Below are 20,483 nucleotides of genomic sequence, written 5' to 3'. Positions count from 1 at the left end.
AGTCCAATGGCAGTATAAAAACCACAAATAACCTTTTAGTCTTCATTTAGAAACAGATAACAAGCTATCTGGAAAATATCAAAGTGCCATTATATGAAATCAACAGCACAATCACATTTGCTTTCTGGTCATCCACTATCTCCAAAACCAAAGCTCAAGTGTTAGAGAACAGGGAAGGGCAATAAAAACAATTAAATACACAGAAATATCTCAATTTTTTAACAGATTGAAAAAAAAAGAAATACAATTTTTGTTTGAAAATCAAAAGAACCCAAAACCTGGGACTATAACATATCTATGAAATAAGTAATGTATAGAGAAATGCAGCAACTGGATTCTAGCTAATAAGGAAACATTCTAAAACAGAAGAGATTTTTAAAACTGGTAAAATTCAGTGTTCCGGTTCCACAAGATCCTATTGAAATAAAGATTTCACTAGTATTAAAAAGAAGCTATCTGAAAAAATACATTTCAGTAACATCAATCTGTTTGCTTTCAGATATCAGTGTACATTGAGATATAACTGCAGATCTTCCAGATTTAGATTATTAGATTCTAATCTTTCTCTAAAGGATGCAGTATTGGATACTGCTGGTTTTAGAAAGTACAGCTCTAAATGGATCTTGAGGCTGGTGAAGATCCCAGTGTTACTTGGGAAACTTAATAGCATAATGTGTCCACTAATAAATTAGCCAGTAAACACTTTGGAAATTACCCATTTACTTGAGGTAAACAACAACAACAACAACAACAACAAACCAACGAAAAAAACCCCACTAAATGCAAAATACAACATCCCAGTGACTTATTTGTCAAAAAAGGAAATTAATCAAAGCAAACAAATAAAACCCCCTACAAAGAAAATATGGGGAGCATGATTTGAGTTGCTTAGCACAAATAACTTTTGCCACTATGTTCAAGACCTACAAATGATGAAAACTTCTGAAAAATATTATTTATAAAAACTTCTCTTAATGCAGTGCTTTAGCTAATTGCTAAAAAGGTTAAAAGTTTCACCCCCACCAAGGTTAGCAGTTGTAATTGAACTGCTACTTCATGTAGTGAAGCACACTCTCAAGGTATTCAACTTTTTATGAAAGATCAGAACAAGGTTTAATGATTCCAGTTTTTCTACCCCCTTTGGCTTAATGTAGGAAGCTTCACACAGTATAATTGAAATAAATGAGATATTAAACCCTAAAAGTCAAGGTAAATATAATTAAAAAGTAATCACTGCTCACTTCAGCTACCTGCTAGGACATCATCTGATAAGCCTCAAAAGACACATCATTTTAAGTGACTCATTTCTGTCTGCCCTTTATTTACAAATTACCAGCACTATTGAAGTTTGTCTACTTTGATTATTCCACAGGCACCACCTAATAGAGAGGTTTGAGCTTCCCAAGCTCATTTGACAGAGGTTCACAGATCAGACTCAAACCAAGGACTCCTAGATAAAATGCAGTAAAGCCATCTACTGGAAAATCAATATCTCAGATGTAATGAGTTGTAAGACAAGTAAATTAGAGTACAGATTACTCTGTCAATTGGAACACACAACTTTTCTCTGTAATTAAGTATTTCATATGTGATGCACTGCATTTGGCACTGGTTCCTTTGTCTAATTACTATACATTTTACTTTAAATGAACAAGAAACTTCCTAAAATACCTTGGCTTCCAACTCCAAAGGTGCATGAGCCAAAAGAGGCTCTGGAGTAACAAGAAACATTTTCTGCCCTAGCAGGAGCTGGCATTGGAAATAAAGTGTGCTGTATAATTAATGTGCCTGTCCTTTCTCACTTCAGTGCTGCTACTGATAGGAAAACAGTTACTTTTAGAATAGCTCTAATCATCACTTATCCAAATCACAGAAACAGTGTGAATATGGAAGGCAACATGAAAAATTATAGCTCAAATACATAACTCAAGGAAATATTTCTCTTTAAAAATACAGCTAAGACAAATACACAATTCCTTCATGTTATTCTTAAAACAGTAATTGATTAAGTGCTTTCAAATCCCATTCCAGTTTGCAGACAACTGAGGCACCTAAAATCTGTTACACTGGACTGGAACTGGGACTATGCAGTGAGCTCAGGACATGCACAGGCAATTGTATCGACTTTGGAAGAGGAAGATCCTGGGTGAGGATGGGGTTCTGGACAAACAGAGACTGCTCCAAACACTTGAGAAACCTATACCATAGCTAGAGCTTCCATACTGTTGAAGATGAAGAAAGAGTTTGGAATTTGTCCGTGTTACTACAGAAGCATGAAGGACCAGCAATAATCTGAGAGTGAGAGTTCTTATGTTGTGTGAAACTCTGGTCTCAGAATGGAGACACCAGAGAGGACATGGTTTCTGCATGCCAAGAGGTGATCTGAAGGCTTGTGGATATTAGTGCCTGAACTCTTAGATTTAAGAGTCTGAAAGTTTTCAATTATGTCTTATCAGATTTAAATACAGAAGATTGATAAATATGATGCTGGCATTTCAACACATCTGCAATTTGCATCTATTTTTCAATAATGGGCTAGGAGACTGCAGATGCATGGGTGTGGAGGGTTATATACCAGAAGGACCAACTGAAAATAGCCTATCACCATGTATGCATTGATACGTACTTTTTGCAAAAGACATTTCATATTATTCTGTGATTTTTAGGTACTGTATATAGAAAGGTTTCGCTCACTCTAAGAATAAAAAAGAACTGAGTATCTGCAGTTCTAAAGAACATCTTTGTGGACAGAGATGAAAAGTTCACTTTTTTGTGTTGTTTATTTATTCTTTATCTCCTTCCTTCTGACTGCTGCATCTGATCCACTACCCAGAGAAATCAAAGTGAGATTTTTCTGATCAGTGCTCTGCTGTTGGTGTCAGATGTAATCAAAGACTGGGAGTTTATTGCATTACAAAGTGTTGGGATTTAGTAACAGATCAGACCAAACCGGTTGGGGAAAGTGCCACAGATTGGCATTTAAAGTGCACTGGCTTCTTCTTGAGTAAACCTGGCCACTTGTCAAGGGAGAAAACTTTTCATATTTTGATACCCACTTTGTCCTTCCAAACAAAGTCACATAAAAAAAAACACAGGTGCATGAGAAAACAATTTGTGGACTGTCTGTTAAGAGGGAGTTATTATGATTTTATTTTACATGCACTGTAGAGAAGATTTTTTTTGTGAAGGAACCAAAAAAATATTCTAGACCATAGCCCTCCTGTATCACCAGTATTACAGAAGAGAATCTGTGTAATTTTGAGCTATATTTACCTTCACTCTAAGTTTATTTTACATTCCTTGAGTGATGTAAAGAGGTCGTGGTGTTAATTAAGATAGAGTCATTTCTTGTCTTCAAAAATCTTTACCCAAACATTTTCTACACACTTTTTGGGAGCTGGTGTGTCTCCTTCAGGCTAACTGCACCATGAGGTAACACACAAGAGTTTCTAGGAAGCAAATCTAAAAGCACGACACAGAGCTGTGTGTGGTAACTAGCTCAGGTCAAGAAGGTGGTGCTCAGGCACCACACTGGAACAATGTGCCCATCTTGCTTCTAAGACTGACTGGCTCAAACATAGCATGACATGTTCTCTCAAAAATTTTCACGAGGCACATGCCTTTCTTTTTCTTTCAAATCCCCTTACAATCAAAAATAATCCCTTTCCAGGGATTATAGATGTAAGTCAATAAAGCAAGGACAGCTTTAGGATGATTTTGTGAATCATGGTTTAACAGATCTAAAAAGGCAGCAGCATAATTGTGCATCATAATTCAGCTGACAGGAATCACGACTTCTTCACATGACAAGTCTCATCAAAGTCAGAAAGATGATTTTAAGTGCTGATATCCCACACGAGAGCACACGGACCACTAAGACTACACACTGTCACACTAAAAATCAGTAGATGTGCTTTCACAGCCCCTTTTCTACTCTAGTGTTACTGGTTGCTGAATTTGAGCTGCATATTGCAGTCACAGGATATTCAAACAGGGGCAAATACACAAAGCAAGAAATCAGCTCACCTGCTCATGTTTTAAAATACTGGGTATGATTTTCTGCAATCCTGACCTTTATTCAGTAAGCTGCATTGCACTCCAGTTTTCAACAATAAGCATTTTATAGTTACATTCACACTGTGCTAAAGAGCTGATAGTGTAATTTTCAACTTCATATCGAATATACGTCTTCTTTTTAAAGTGAGAAAACTAGGTTCTTACTGCTGATCTGAGAAAACAAACACAAAATACAATGAAAACAGCACTGTATTTTTCTTTTAACCGCAGTATAGCTAAGCAAAGTCAGATTTGCTACAGACTGGCCAAATCAAATGCAGAACTTCCCAGCACTTTGTCTCCATCAGGATTAGACCAACAGAAAGTGGAAAAAACCACACTCCTTAGACTGAAACTGCAGGAGGCAGAGGTTCTGCCAAACTCATGAAAAAGCCAGGGAGCTGGGCACACAAAGTGATCTCTCCATCTGAGCAGCCACCAGCTCAAAGTCAAGACACATAACAGAGAAGAACTTCAAAACTTTCCCAGTCATTCAGCACTCAGCGGGACTTAAGGTACAACTCACCCGCTAACCTTGAATAGCAGAAAATCGGATTACATAAGGAGGATCATAACATCCTTAGAGTACTCTGATCCTAGAACAGCAAGGATTCAGGTGATTCAACCTGCCCGCCCCTTATGGTACTTATGCTAGCTACTTAGTTTGCTGCTAAAATTAGATGCTTTTGTCACTCTGCATGTAAGCTTCCACAGTAAAAACATTGAAAATAGGGAAGATGCATAACCTGGAATGTTTTAATTTTGCACATCAAACTTCACAAAAATCTATTCACTTTATTCCTAGCAGCCATGTAAATATTTTCCTCAATATTAATCATAGGATCTAATCTTAGTGTAAGGTTCAACCAAGCCCTGAAACCCTGAAGAAGGCACAGGTAAAGTCATTTGTGTTTTAATGCAAAAGAACTAGAGAGAGTACTCAGGAAAAGTAATCCTAATTCACTTTTTAATAAGATTAGTTAAACTGCATTAAGTTGGCAAGTGGATGCTTTTACTCAGAATGAAAGTGGCCTTAACTTGGTTTAGTTTAATTTGCTTTGGAAGAAGTTCAGGAATTAATCTGATTTAACTAATCCACCTATTAAATCCATTAATTACTTCAGATTCTTGAATTTTCATGTGCAAACAAAACCACTTTCACCTTATTTGTCGGAGTCTGAGCTTGAAGATCTAGACAGAACAGCTTAAGGAGCACAATCCAGATACAGATTAGCATCTCCATGGCTAAACCTCATTAAATAATTCAGTGATCTTAATACAATTCTATTGCAGAACAAAAGAGATTAATCACCTTCAGTCTACAGAACAGGTCATGTGTACACTAAACACAACAGACTCATTTGGGCAGGCTCACCAGACACTCTGTTGCACAAGAGGCTTTTAGCTGACAGTGGTTGGAGGTTTTATGGGTCAGATTGTTTTAACAGCTGAGCGGGTACATTGAAAATATTGAAAATGGATCTCAAAAGGAAGGAAATATAGAACTTTTCTCTCTGTCTTTAAATGCACATTGGCCTCCTATCTAGGTTTTTAACAGTTTCTCCTAGAGCAGTTGATTTGCAAACAGGATAGATGCTCTGAAGCAGAAACTTCCAGGTGGCCCTGGGGCAGCAATACATCACCTGGTGCAGGTATGAGCCTTGCTCAGTATTTTCAAAGCTTTTCTATCTATCACCTAAAGGAAGGTCAAATAGATTGATTCATTTGCCATTCTTCAGAGCATGGAAATTACCATTATATTAGGGGAAATCTGAATAAGTGACACAAATTCAAATGGAAATTCACTCAAGGAAAGATGTGCTAAAGTCAAGCCTGCTGCAGTTCCTCATTTGGGTTTTGTGACACTCTTCAGCCAGGTATATCAAGCTTGCTGTGGGGAACATATAGACAACAGCCTTACTCTTGCCAATCCGGCCCAAATATTACCTGTAGTTTTCACCTGAAAATGCTTCAAGAACTCATGTCTCCACATTTCTCCTTGTCCCAGCCCTCTCAGGGAAGGGCTTCTAACTCTCACTGCCTTAAATCTTGACTGACCCCAGAAGACAGGACTGAGTACAGCTGGGACCACACCACTTTGCTCTCCAGAGGACCTGTTTAACAGAACCATGGGGCATAATATACCAAATCCAGGCTAGTCTGCCTTCTGGCCACCAGAAAGTGGGACTGGGAGGTGCAGATTCCAGCACAAAACTCAGAAAAACACAAGGATATGGTAAAGACACCAAACCAGGTCTACTCTTAGCAGGAAAAGTGTCTCAAACCCATTCATGGCATGTTGGTCTCAGCCTGCATTCCTCTGCCTACCATGTCCCAGAATCAATGAGCTGATGCCCAAAACACAACTAATGATATGTTTCACCATTCAGAGAGGTGTATGGCCTATTCAACCAGACACTGGACACTGTCTGTCCTATCTGAACATTGCCACACACTTGCCAGCCAGTTAAAAACATCACCATCCACTGGTTGTGAAAGACTGAATGGGAGAAATCCTCTAATCCCACTATGAGCTCCTACATCATCTCTGGCCTCTATGAGGCCAGAGAGATGCCTTGTTCCTGCTGAATATGCACAGCACTTTCTGTCACTGCAGAGTCTGCCTAGGTGCTCTCTGAAGGTGCAGAATTGATACAACTGATCTACATTTTGACTAACACCTTTTGGCTAAATCCAGGTGCCACAGAACTACAGCCATCATGACATAGTCCCAACCAATGAAAGTAAATTTACTTACTCATCTAGGAAGTTAACTCTAGAAGGTTGTACCCAGCTGAAAAAGAAATAGTTTTGCATGGTTTGCCTTCTCCAAGATTGTTAAACTTCTACAACAGCAAGCCCCTAAATTTAGCACTGAAAAGACTTTCTATTTTAAGGTATATTTATGACAGTAAAAACTGCTATCTTACACACACACAAGCAAGTGTTGCTGCTGGGATTTCTTTATTGACTTAGAAAAAGACACATTTTCTACTAGCCTGACATTAACGCAACAAAATAAGAACCTCACCCACCCTGTAAACAAAATATATTGACCATAAAAGCCAAACTCCATGATTAATAGAGAAATAAAATGTCTTAATCATATTATTACCTGTCAGTTATGGCAGTGAGCTGCAGTAAAGTTAATTTTCTTCACACTAGATAGTGTAGGGCTGGGGTTTGGATTTGTCCTGAAAACCATGTTGACGACACAGGGGTGGTTTTGCTACTGCTTCAGATGTGCTCACACAGACCTTTTCTGCTTCTCACACCACCCCTGCAGTGGGTGGGCTGGGGGTGCACAAGGAACTTGGAGGGGACACATCTGGGACAGCTGGTGATACAGCCAACAGACCAAAGGGATATTCCATGCTGCATGTCATCATGTTCAGCATATAAAAACACTGGGGGAAGAAGAAGGAAGGAGAAAAAATTCAAAGCATTGGTGTTTGTCTTCACATGCAAACATTAGATGTGATGGAGCCCAGTTTTCCTGGGGATGGTTGAACACCTGCCTGCCCACAGGAAGCAGTGAGTTAATTGCTGGCTTTCCTTTGCTTGTGTGTGCAGTTTTCCTTTACCTATTAAACTGTCATTATCTCAACCCATGAGTTTTCACACTCTTACTCTTCCAATTCTCTCCCCCATCCCCCTGGGGGTGGAATTAGTAAGCGGCTGTGTGGTAGCAGGAGCCATCTGAATCAATGGAGGATAAGCCATACAAGAAGAAGAGCAAGTGTAGCAGTATGGACCCAAGCTGGCTTTGTTGCCCATGCAACATTTCACTTCTCCTGTCCTGAGTGACCACCATAAGCAGCAGACAACAGGAAAATAATGTTCACAGTCTACAGCAGGCTACATAGAGCAAGATATTGCTGCACTTACATGCAAGTGATAGGTAACAGAGTATCTATCTCCATAATCATCTTTTGTCTTGACACTCTCCAGCCCACTCTTCCTTTAGCTTTCGGTTGGAAAAAGAGCAAGTACTTCACAATTAACAAGATTTTCTAAGTATGGTGTTCTATGTGTATTTATCTTCTCCACAAGAGAGAAGAAGAAGGGCGAAGGTATTTTCCACAAGAAAGAATGAAAGTGAGGGAAGAGCCTCTCAAAAGCGCTGTTACAGATGGATAATTCACCATGCAGGTTGTCACCCACAATGGCTATATGTCTATGTTTTCAAATAAATTGTATGTTTAATGTAAAAGATATTTCCAGACAACATAATGCAACATGAGGTTTCATACTAAGACCACATTAAGCAAGAGAGAGATATACAGGAATTTGCTACATTAAGCAACTCAGATGCTATGATTTTTCACAAATTTTAAAGAATATAAACTCAAGACACAAAGCGAAGATTTTTTGGTTTTGTTGCTTTTTTCTGTGCCACGCCTGAGGGCCCACAGGACCTGTGGTTGTGGAGGCACTGGGCTCAGCAATTCAAAGAAATATCTTCACTCATACTGTTCTTGCACTCTTTTATGGGAAGGGTAAAAACACAAGTTACTTCACTGCTGCCACAAAATCTAATCCTGCAGAGGTGTGAAGCCGTAAGCACCTGCCAAGGTATATGAACAAGAATCAAAACTCAGTACAAGTCCTAGATGACACTGAAGCCCCTTTGTGTGAAAAAGTCTTTCCTAGTCACCTTCTTCCCTCTTAGCAGTAGCTCCTATATTCATACTTTGATCAGCCTTAGCACCTTTCCCTATAACCTAAGGACTATCAGTTCCCCCAAGTGCCTCACCCCCTCAGCCACCAGCCTCCTTCCTGCCTGTGCCTAAACTCACTGGAGCTTCTGAGCCTTTTCTTCCACTGCCTTTCTAGATCTCAGATTTGTGAAGCTATCAACATAGCTTCTAGCCAGATATTTTCCAGACTTCCTCCCTTCCATCACAAATCATACTGATCATACACTTTTTCATGGCCCATTTTTCCTACCAGCAATCCTCTCTCAGCATCTTTGCAACCATATTTCCTTTACCCTCAGCTTTTCCATGTTTCTTTAAAGATGATACCTGCTTCCTAACTCTCCCTTTACACTTCTGCACTTCTTGGTACTTACAATTTCTTCCTTTTCTTTTCATAAATAGTTCAATATGCCCTTTTCTCCTCTCTCTCAGAAGCTGTGTATGCTTCTGTTCTCCACTCATCCTACACTCTGATCTTTCTTTCCTTCTTACATTTGATTTTGAAGCTTCATTCCACAAAAACTAAACAAAAGGCAGAAAAGAAAGCAAGCACTAGTAAAGCCCTGATCAGAGCTCCATACATCCTCCAGCAAAGTTTAGGTCTAGTGGCCTTTAAGGAGAGCAAAGAGACCCTATTCAGATAATACACCTGAATGAGTGCACTCATCTCTCTTGGCTCTCACATCACTGTCAGATGCTGCTGTGCTCCAGGAAGCCAGGCATTACTCTCAACGTCAATTATAAACACCAAATATGCAGAAGAGCCTTAACACAGGACAAAACTACTTACTTAATATTAGTAAAGCATTCTGGAAAATAAATTCCCAGAAGACTAATGCTCTTCCAGGTGTGTGGCCTTCAGCATAAGCCCTTTAGGTATCCAGCTGAGGCAGTCAATAACTGCTTTGAAAGACGTTTCTGCCCAGGGTGAATTATCACTTAATTAGATGGAGCCAGAATTTCTATCACATGAGCAATGCTTTATGAATAAAATCAAGTGTATCCTGCTTTCTAAGCATTCATCTCACTGCAGCACAAAACCTGGGAAGTGACAGTTTGTTACCAGGAGGATATCTACCCAAAAGAGATCTCTTATGTTTCAAAAAGAGAGTGAAGCTATAAACAGTTCAAACAACTCAATAGTCTGCAGTGCTGTCAGTCATAAATGCTTATGTGGTGCAGGAGCAGAGGAAAACTCCAGTCAATATCAGGGCCCCACTGTGACGAGCTGTATCGATGTGGGAAAACAGCCTGGCCAGAGTTTCCCCACAAAAGCAGCTCCATGGGCACTCCTCTCCTGTGCTCACTCTAACGCCCCAGTAAGGAGGCCTTTACACTAATCCACTTCCAAACTAGCTCGAAGCAATTTCACAAAGATCCTCTGTTTGGATTAAGAATGGCCACATGAGGAGCTGGCATGCTTCAAAGTCACATTCTAGATTGTTTTGAAACAGTTTTCGTGTACAAATGTATACTTTAAAATAAAATCTCTGCATTGAAGGATTTATTATCCAAAAATCCAATCTTGTAAACACTTCTTGTACACCTTCTCAGCTTATGATACATAATTAAATCCTTCCTGTGTGTTTTAAGAAGCTTGCATAAAGTTTCATGATCTGAAATGCTAAGAACAGTTTTTAATTTCTGAGTTAATTGGAAGTGATCTCCCTCATGTCAAATTCCTAACAACGGGTCAATAAATTCAGTAGGAGGTCTTTTCAAGCAACATTTAAATTTCCAGTTCATAAGAGAAGACTCTAAAATCAGCATATACTTGAGTGAATATTGCACTTCTCAAGAGGATAAAATCAGTCATACTTCCCACATTTCAAATGCTTTGCTAGATCACATACTATAAAGACACATGTTAACACTTTAATTATTTTGTTAGTCCAATCATTACTGAGAGTTTTTTATAAAAAAATGGCACAACATTAATTCCCTGGTTAATTTACCTCTCAAAAAGGTAGTGCAAAGGATGAACAGAATGATGAGGGAAGATTGTAAGTCATACTACTGCTAAAAGGTTTAGTAACTTGTGCAACACAGGAAAAAAAAATAAACAATCCTACAAACAATATCTAGAGAAACATTTACAGACAGACAGATAGATAGATAGATATGGCTAGAAGTCCAGTGAACCAGCGATAGTAGTCCAAACAAATCCAAAGATCAATTAAATAAACAGAATAATAGGATAGCTTTGGTTGGAAGGGACCTTAAAGGTCATCTACTTCCAACTCCCCTATCTTTTTACCGGACCAGGTTACTCAGAGCTCCATCCAACTTGGCCTTGAACACTTCCAGGGATGGGACATTCACAACTTACTCAGGTAATCTGTTCCAGTGCCTCACCAGCCTCACAGTATAGAATTTCTCCCTAATATCTAATCTAACCCTACTCTCTTTCAGTTTGAAGCTATTTTCCCTTGTCCTATCACTTCATGCTTTCATAATACTCTCTCTACATCTCTCTTGTAGGCTCCCTTCAGTACTAGAAGGCTGCAATTAGGCCACCCCAAAGCTGCTTCTTTTTCCAGGCTGAATAAACCCAATTCTCTTAGCCTTTTTTTGCAGGATGGGGGCTACATCCTCCTTATCATCTTGGTGTCCCTCCTCTGGACAGACTGCAACAGGTTCACATCCCTCCTGTGCTGAGGACACCAGAGTTGGATGCAGTGTTCCAGGTGGGGTCTCACAGAGAAGAGTAGAGTAGAAGAATCCTCTTCCTTGCCCTTCTGACTACATGGCTTTGGATGCAGGCCAGGATAGGATTGGCTTTCTGGACAGCAAGCCCACTTTGCCAGCTCATGTTCAGCCTCTCATCTACCAGCACATCCACGTCCTTCTCACTAGGGATATAGAACAGAGATGCTGACAGTGAAAAATCATTCCAGCCTCATTCAGTACAGGGTTGAGGGCATCAAGTGTCACAAATGGGTGGCACCATCCTCACAAGGAATAACCCAACTGAGAGTGCAGATGGTGCACTGATTCTGCTGAGCAGCTCTACTGGTAGGACTCTGCCAGAGGTGCTGACTAGAAAAAGCCGCTGTTCTCCAAAAGGAAGCCCTGAGAAAATGTAGTCAGAGGCTCTCTAGTAATGAGTAGGAGATGGACTGTATAACACTGAAAGTGCAAACGCTAAAGGCAGATGTGGATGATGTGTACTGGACTATTTACCTTTCTGTGGGACCTGTCACCACTGATGTGTCCTGTAAAATCTCCTTTGAAAACTGGTAATATACTGGAGACCATGAATTTAGAAAATGCATGTGTCATTCATCTCTTCTGTGACACTAACTATGTGGCATTTATAGCTCCCACATGACACTAAAGTATAAATTCCTAAGCCCACCCTGGAGAAGAGTAGCTAGCCAGCTGGCTGGCCCCAGTGCCTGTCTCCAGATCAAGCCACCAAGTCCCCACATTTTTGTTCCAAACCTCAGTTCTCAATGATACAGACCACACATGATTGAAGACACTCAAGCCTTTGAAAAAGATGAGCAGAAATTAAGTTCCTACAGAGAAGAGGATGAGAGTCCTCTTTGCCACTCAGTGCAAAATTTGAGGCTGAGGCAGTAAAAGTAAGTAGGGAGTGACACTGGAGGGAGACTGTCCAGAACACAGACACATTTAGGCTCTGGTTGAGAAAGGATAAGTGTGGCTACCAACTTACTTAAGCTAACTAGATTTCATGTGTTTGTGTGTGTGTGTGTTTGTAACACGTCCTTCCATATTCACATAAAACTGTATGGCCTTAAATTTTGCTTGGCCTTGTGTTTGGCCAGTTAAGTTTGTCTGAAGCTGTCTACAAGGTGGCTTGGGGAAAAACCTCTGAACTGAGCAGATAGTAAAAATTTTAGTGTGACAATGACAATTGGCAACCTGCAGGCATTTTTAGGAGACCCAGTGCCGAAGGTACTTCTTGCTACACTGTTAATGACCCTGATTTGCAGTTGCTACCATTACTGCCAAGCCTTGGAAAATGTGTTCCCTGTGGCAAACACAAATCAGCATTTCTCTTGCACAGAGCAGATGGATGAGCAGTATCCTGGGACTCTAGGCAAAGCCTGAGGCATCACATCTGGGAAATTTCCAGTTATTTTTCCTTTCCTCGCTTCCATAATTTAGGGACAGCTTAAAAGAAGCCAGGCAAATCCTGACATAACCTAAGTAACCTTTCTGAAAGTCATATGGTTAAACTGCTTTACTGGTAACACATAAACCGACCTCTTTTGTTAATCGAAGCAACTGTTGATGCTTCTTGTTTCCCTTCAGTGGTGATAAATGCCTTTGTTTCTCAGCATACTGATTCATACTGAACCCTCCAGAGTACTGCAGATAAATCAGCTGGGATTGCAAGAAACAGGGGCAAGAGCTACAATACTAGAGGCCGCTGGATTTAGTATGGTAGCCTCTCTGCTGGTTTACATTGTATAATCTTTCAACATTCATATATACAGTGGGAGACACCCTGGACAAGCTGGTTACGAAAATAATTGGGGTTTTTATTTCACAGTCTACAGCTGCCAATCTTGGATAGAGAACCACCACTCTCCAAGTGAGCCTTACCTTAGAACAAACATTCGTTATTTGTGAGGTGTCATTCCTCATCAGCTACCATCCAGGTTTCTTTGGGTTACAACAGGCATGTGCACTTCCTGGGAACATTGTGCCAGCAGCCCCACAGAAACAGTCTGCATGAAAAATTCATTTGCATCAAATCTCTGCAGCATCTATTTTATCAAAGCAAGTGCTTGTGTGTTCAACCAGCATAAGCCAAAGATGGGAGGTTTTAGGCAATCAGCTTCAAGATTAGGAAGAAAACCAAATACATGTCCTGCTTATGCATTTCTGAATGGAAAAAAACCCCAACAAAATCAGTAGCATAGAAACAGTAAGAATCAGGTCACCAGTGTCAACTATTCTATCAACTTCAGTAACAGAACATGGATATATCTAGGAGGAAAACATATTGTTACATAGTCTGCTCTGATTAACTCATCACATAAATCCTCTTTTACAGAATTTTCAAGAAGTATTGAAAGCATTATTAGAAATGTCAAGGGTACAACTGTCAGGAACTACAGTGTGGAGGAGCCTCAGCTAAACAAGACAGAGTGTTGAAAATCCACTGTTGAAAATCCACAAAAAGTTTTTGATTAATTTAACTTTCTTACAGGAAATCAAAACTCCGGTTTGTTCCTAATTCTCATCTTGCTAATCAGAAAAGCATCTTCCCTTTAGAATATTATTTTTATTTCATTTCCTGCTATGATTTCCCCAAGCACCTTTGCCAACTGGACATCTCAGGTCAGATGGATTTTCAATGACTGAATGACTGGACTGCTGATAAATTTAAAGTTTCTTATAGCCTTAATGTTGCCTTAATAATTATATATCCCTCATAGATCCAGAAATAAACGGGATTTTTCACAAAGATAGTAGCATATAAATAAGATCCAAATTGATTTGCAGCCCTGTGGATGATGAGAGGGTATCCCAAAGACTGAAGAAGAAATAACACTGTTTTGAAGTTCCTAAGAAACCTACAAAGACTGTTAGAAACAGTAGGAAGAGCCATTAGACCCTTGCAAGGAAAAGGAATTTAATGTGTTGTTGCTACTAATAGACAAAAATAAAAATGAATAAAATTTGAAACAAAGTTTTCATAAGATGCTCTCAGTTTTTATTTCAATTTTTTTTCATTTCCTAAATGTAGTTTTTGTGATGCTAATCTATATTTAGCAGCTACACAGCATTTTCATTTAAAAAATTCCTGTCTTAAAAGATATTTACTTCATGTGCAAAATAAAACAAACATATCATAAAGCTGGAAAGGTCTCCATTTTTTGTTTATATATGAAGATCTAACTATTTTATGTGAGTGTTTTATTACAACACCCCCTGGAAGCCATACACAGGTTGCTGAATGCTCCCATTCTCCCTTGCACATTGTGCTCCCTAGCTGCCTTTTCCCTTCCATCATTAAAGATCTTCTCTCACAAGGGATGAAACTGTCGCAGTCCCATTATAAGGAAAGGAAAATATGAGCCAACAGGGAAATATTTTTGAATCCAAAATATAACTGATTTGCATTAAATGTTCCATATTCAAGTGTTTTGACAAAACCTTTTTTTTTCCAAGACAACATAAACAAACTAAAGCCTCCATAGAACTATACTCTACAATTTTGTCAATAATGTATCTGGCTATGTATCAACAGTGTAAAGTTGATCTATAAGCAAGGTGAAGTTTTGTCTACAAGGAGCTAAAGGCGAGTTGCCAAGAGGATGGAGCCAGGCTCTCCTTAGTGGTGCCAAGCAATAGGACAAGAGGCAAGAGCCAGAAACTGATGCCCAGGAAGTTCCCCCTGAACACAAGAACTTACTGGATGCCTGACTGTGCACTGAAACAGGTTGCCCAGAAAGGTTGTGGAGTTTCCCTCACTGGAGATATTCCAGAAGCATCTGGACACAATCCTGTGCCATGTGCTCTGGGATGGCCCTGCTTAAGCAAGGAGCTTGGGCCAGATGACTCCACTGTGATCCTTTCCAACCTGACCCACTCTGTGATTCTGTGAGTGGTAAACCATGAAACACCACAGTGTTTGCTCATATAAATGTCATAGGTAAGTGTAGGAAAGCTAGAAATCCCCAAATTCAGTCATAATAAACCCAGATATTTCTGTAATATCAATAATACTACTGAAATTCTTACTGTTATAACCTAAGCCATAGTAGGTCATATGTCATTTATTCAGGCAGATTTTGTTCTTCCCATAGGAACATCTGTGATAGGGGCTGATGGAAAGAGACAAGTATCCCTGCCTCATTCTGTTTCCTCCTACTAAAACAAATATATTTACCTAAGGTAGGTAAATATCAGCATAATACCAGTAATACCAGAGGGCCACTGCAGCAAGGGAATGCTAAACTCTTTGCCTTCCCCAGAAAGAGAGAAAACAGGATCTGTGAGAAACAGCAAATGAATGACTCAGACACTCCAGCATAAAGCAAACATGCCCTCTAAGTGTGTCCCACAAGTCTTTTGGGCACTAAAAGCTTTCTTCACCACAGCATTCCAAGTGAGAAAAGGTGTGATACTGCAAAGAGGGTGAAGAATGGCAAATTTTGAAGGAATAATGTCATAATAACTTTACTAAGATTCCTTGTCTCTGTTAGTGCTACAGCCACGTGTTCTTAAAAAGACGCATTTTTTATTCTCTTGTGGTTTTTTAACATCTACACTGCTTGTTTCTCTCTTCCCACACAGTTTGGCAGGTAGTTTCTTTTCCTTATTTTGTTTCTCTTTCATCTGTCGGTTTTCAGGAACAAGAACTGTGCTTGTGTTTTAAATTTATAGCACAGTAAGAAATATTGAATTTAAAGCCATATTCTAACATAAAGACATTAAACCACCACAAATAATAAAAGGCTGATATAAATTGTCCTAGACTGCATAGCTGTAAATGTAAGAAACATGAGTCAAGATTAAGTTGTAGTGGCATTTTGGCTGTCTCAATATAGACTAAAGAGAGATGGAACACCTGCTCTGATCTTCACAAAATTGAATTTCAGCTTCTTGGAAGATTTTGAGTTCTCATTTGCATTAGGAAAGGACATCACTGTTAATGTACATTGGACATTTATTCACATAGCAGAGTAGAAAATGTGCAATACGTCTGCACATAAGTAGTGCAAGCAACTGTGCTACCAACAAGAAAACACAAAAGACACCCTAATTACAAGAAACAACTACTAACTAATTTGTGCATCAATGTTATGCTTCAAACGCTTCAGCAGCATGCAGTCAATGACATTACTTTAACACTTATTTTCAGAAACTATCAATAATCCACTAAGGGGGAAATATTAATTTTTCTGGTACAAAACAGTAGTGAGATCATAGTCATATCTCTCACACTGAGACAGTAGGAAAAGCAGAGATCGTTTGACTCTGTATTTCTGGAAATAGTTCTGAAAGCCCTTGCACTCCAGCAGACCTGAGCTGACATCTTTTCACCATCAGAGATAACTCACTATTCCCTGGCTACAGCAAATCCTGATCCAACATCTGTACATGTTTGTGGTTGTGAACAGGTAGATAAGCCAATGTGAAACATACTAAAATTCCTGCAGAGCAATTCATCCTTTTGCTTCAGTTATTCATCCAAAAATAACAAATACATACAGACTTCAAACACATCACACCAGTTAGAATTGGCAGGGAGGCTCTGATAAGTGAGTGAAACAGTGAACAAAATCTTTTCCAGAACAAAAGTTACCTTAAGATAACTTCAGAAGTCTTTTTCATATCATCTTGAGATGAGACGCATTTCTTTATTCTCAATTCATTTCTCTGTGGTGGGTCCATTCTGAAGCACAAGCAAAATAGCAGCCCCACGGAGAGAAAAGAAAAAGAAAGGGAAAGTAAGTGTCTTATTCAAGGAACAGACATACTTTAACAATGACCAGAGGATCTGTGAATGAATGTTGAAGGCACCTTTTTGATCCAAGTTACTTAATCTTATTTAAGTAAGATTGAAACAGCTATCAAAGCTATCATATATAACAACTGCCATTTTCATGAAAATAAAGAGTGTTCATAAAGTTATTTGACTCTGCCAGTCCTTCTTTACTCATAGTTAAAATGAAAAAGAACATGGTTTAACAATGAAGAGAAGTATCTCCCCACCACCACTAGACTATTCTTCCTGAGCACTCCGACAGGTCTACACACACTTCTGTCTTTCCACTTCAGCAATAACACAGCTGTTCCCCAAATGTGTTCAACAACTGCTCTCTAATGCCATCAGTTTCATAGTGTAAATGGATCTTAAAATAGCTGGAACATTATGTTCTTTACCATTCTATCTGCCAGACTGTTCTCTTTTCCTTTTTTTGATGGATTAAGTAGAACCATAGCAATTTGTTGATTTGAAAACTAAGCAATCCTTTAAACTGTCTCTGTGCTCATCCACCGCTATCACTGACTCTACCTGAATTCATTTTGGAGTCTGCATTATAAAAGCTTTATTCATGAGGGATTTGCATATGTAAGCAGTGTTGATGAATCCAATAAAATAGACTGATTTCACATCTAGAGACAACTTTGCAGATTTACTTTTGGTTCAGCTGCTGACACTGGCTATCTTCACTTTTCCTCTTGCCTGTCTTTTTAGGGGCATAGATTGATTCTCAAACATTTTATTTGTAAGTGATGTCCTCTCACAAGTGCCCCTCTTGGTGGACTATGCAGGAATGTCATCAATTGTTCTAGCTCTGCACTATTCCAAGATTTGTCAGCAGCAAAGGGGCTCTACTCAAGCACCAGTGTGATTTTCCTTGAAACCAGCAAAGAAAATAGGCCCTATTCTGTTGTCAGAAACCAGGACAAAAATTATTTAACAAAAGACTTGACACTAGAAAAGCATTCTTCTCTGTGACTTACAAGCTCTCTTCTGCTCCATTGAGAGGTGTGTGGGACAGCAGGCCAGCTGTTAAGATTTGTTGATGACAGTTCTTCAGGGGGCATAACTACAGTCGTGTTGCACTCTCACACAGAAAGATGAAGAAAATACAGGTTTGTTACCCCAGAACCTCGAAAGGAGACAAATCTTGCACTGGGTACAGAAGGGAACATCAGCAAGGTCAGATCACTCTGCCTCTTCCCCTCGTTCACCAATAGATGGTGGCAAAGGCCCCCTCCGAAGCTGCCACTGGACTTGCACAGTTATTTTTTCAATTCCTCTCATAACATAGAAACTCGGGAAGGCAGGTGCAGACATCTCCTTTGCAACAATCACTTCTAAACAAGTTAATTATTTTGTCTAACATACCTGTATATAATTACTCTGCTAATGCCAGCTTTCTTTATCTTCAAATAAGAACATATTTGTTTCTTTTGTAAAGTAACAGTAGTGTTTCTCCTTAATTTCATGCAACAGAGCATAGAGAGGAACATTAAAGCAAGCTCTTCTAAAATGGGTTAAGAAATGGTGCTTTCTCCTAGGAACTCAACACATATCTCTCTGAAAGGGAGGAGGGACTAGACAAAAAAGTAAACTAGTTCAAACTCTCAAATGCAGCATTTTGAAGAGCAGGCTGCTCTTTTACAAACTGCCAACAGTCAAGACAACTTCGTGTCATTTCAAGAGGCTCCAAAGAGCTGCCTGCCACCCTTGGCCACCCGCGTCAGGCTCAACAGAGTTCTGATGGTTCAGGGGAGTCAAGTATCAGAGCCTTGCAAAGCAGTATTTGGTGGTAAAAGTAGCAAACAGTATTTTATTTTGATTGCAAGGCTTTTTAAGTAATGCTTGTGCTTCAGGGAGTTATGCAAGTAACCTACCTCCACCTGACCCAGGAAGAGAGCAGTACAGGCAGAACACTGAGGGTGGCTGCAAGGCTACTAGCACACGTGATCCAGAAAGCAGGAGCTCTGGATGTTTGCAAAGTACCTGTCAGGAGACCACTTGAAGTAAACCAGATGTGCTGGTCAAATACATATCACACAATAATATCCTGCCTATCCTAACAGGACATTGTTTGCACTACATGATGATATTCACCACCTCATCTCATGATCCTGTGTGAGGATGCCAGGAAATAAGTGTCACATTCCGCATCAGTTCTTGAGAGATGGCCAAGGTTTTTAATCTTTAATTTGTGAACAAAGACCTTTGAGTTCCTTGGGTTCAAACTGGTTAAAAGAAAAAAAAAAGTGATTTTAATCTATTTGTTGTCAGGTTCACCTCTGAACACACTGTGCTAGTGTTGTTTCTCACATACGGTTGTTGAGGACTTCACAAAGATTTTTCTGTATTTATATAATTCAAATAGATGCTTTTTAGCTCTTTGCTTATTTGTAGTAACTCATCTCCTGGCTGGGGATCTCTGATCAGCTTATTTGTTTAAGTACCAGTTTGTCAGTATAAATAACCCCTTGTGCACCAAGTTCTCCATCTTGAAAATAACAACAAAAAAGATATTCACATATTATTTTCCTTCTTGCAAGCACAGTGAGACTTTCCCCAATATTTTACCCAGTCAATAATCTTTTGATTTTCGTATGGATGCACTTATCTAGTTTTTCTAAATTATAAACCTTTTCCTCCTGAATCTAAAATGCAGGTATACAGAGAATCCAAAAAGACATTCCTAGTGACTCATGAGGCTCTACTTCTTACCAAGAGACAGAAATAGCAGCTCTAAACCAGGTATCTTTTGTGTTGGATTAGGTAAACTCCAGACATCCCTTACAACCTGAATTATTCTACGAATCTATGACTCTATAATTCATTCACTTATTAGTTTGCATCTCTGGATTATTTATGAGAAAAGGATTATATTCCTAAGAAAGAGATAAATTCAAAGCAGAGAAGGTGGATAAGTAGTTCAATTTCTGTTCTTATCAGTCCTGAGCTGACATAAACATAAAAACTTATAAAATACTCAGGTTCCCGGAAGGCAGTACAGTGCAGGTACTAATACTTTGCTAAGAGATCATCACAGATAACACACAAATCTCCTAACACTGAAAGCCTAGACAGTTCCTTTCTTACCTCGGTAAGCTACTCCTGTCTTACTGAGCCTTCAGTGTGAGTTTCTCACTGTCTACACAATGTAAGGTGGCATCCTACAAAGTGGATACTTAGCTGTGGGATACATTCCAGTGGCTTCATTCATGCCCTCCAGAACCAGTTTATGCTCTTTGATATTATCA

General features: G+C 39.3%; 1 long non-coding RNA gene across 1 annotated transcript in view; it reads right to left on the bottom strand.

Annotated features, from left to right (window-relative positions):
• LOC134556299 (uncharacterized) overlaps positions 1-18,764 on the bottom strand; it is a 52,534-nt gene extending 33,770 nt beyond the window's left edge. The window contains exons 1-3 of the long non-coding RNA XR_010081643.1: positions 18,213-18,764; positions 17,047-17,136; positions 13,332-13,456 (exon numbers count right to left, since the gene is read on the bottom strand). This is a non-coding gene — a long non-coding RNA (uncharacterized LOC134556299). The remainder of the gene's footprint in view (positions 1-13,331; positions 13,457-17,046; positions 17,137-18,212) is intronic.
• Positions 18,765-20,483: the final 1,719 nt, after the last annotated feature.

This window comes from Prinia subflava, chromosome 1 (assembly GCF_021018805.1).
Source record: "Prinia subflava isolate CZ2003 ecotype Zambia chromosome 1, Cam_Psub_1.2, whole genome shotgun sequence".
NCBI classification, from domain to species: domain Eukaryota; kingdom Metazoa; phylum Chordata; class Aves; order Passeriformes; family Cisticolidae; genus Prinia; species Prinia subflava.
Note: the sequence above shows the minus strand (reverse complement) of the source record. Positions and strands in the feature narration are given on the sequence as shown.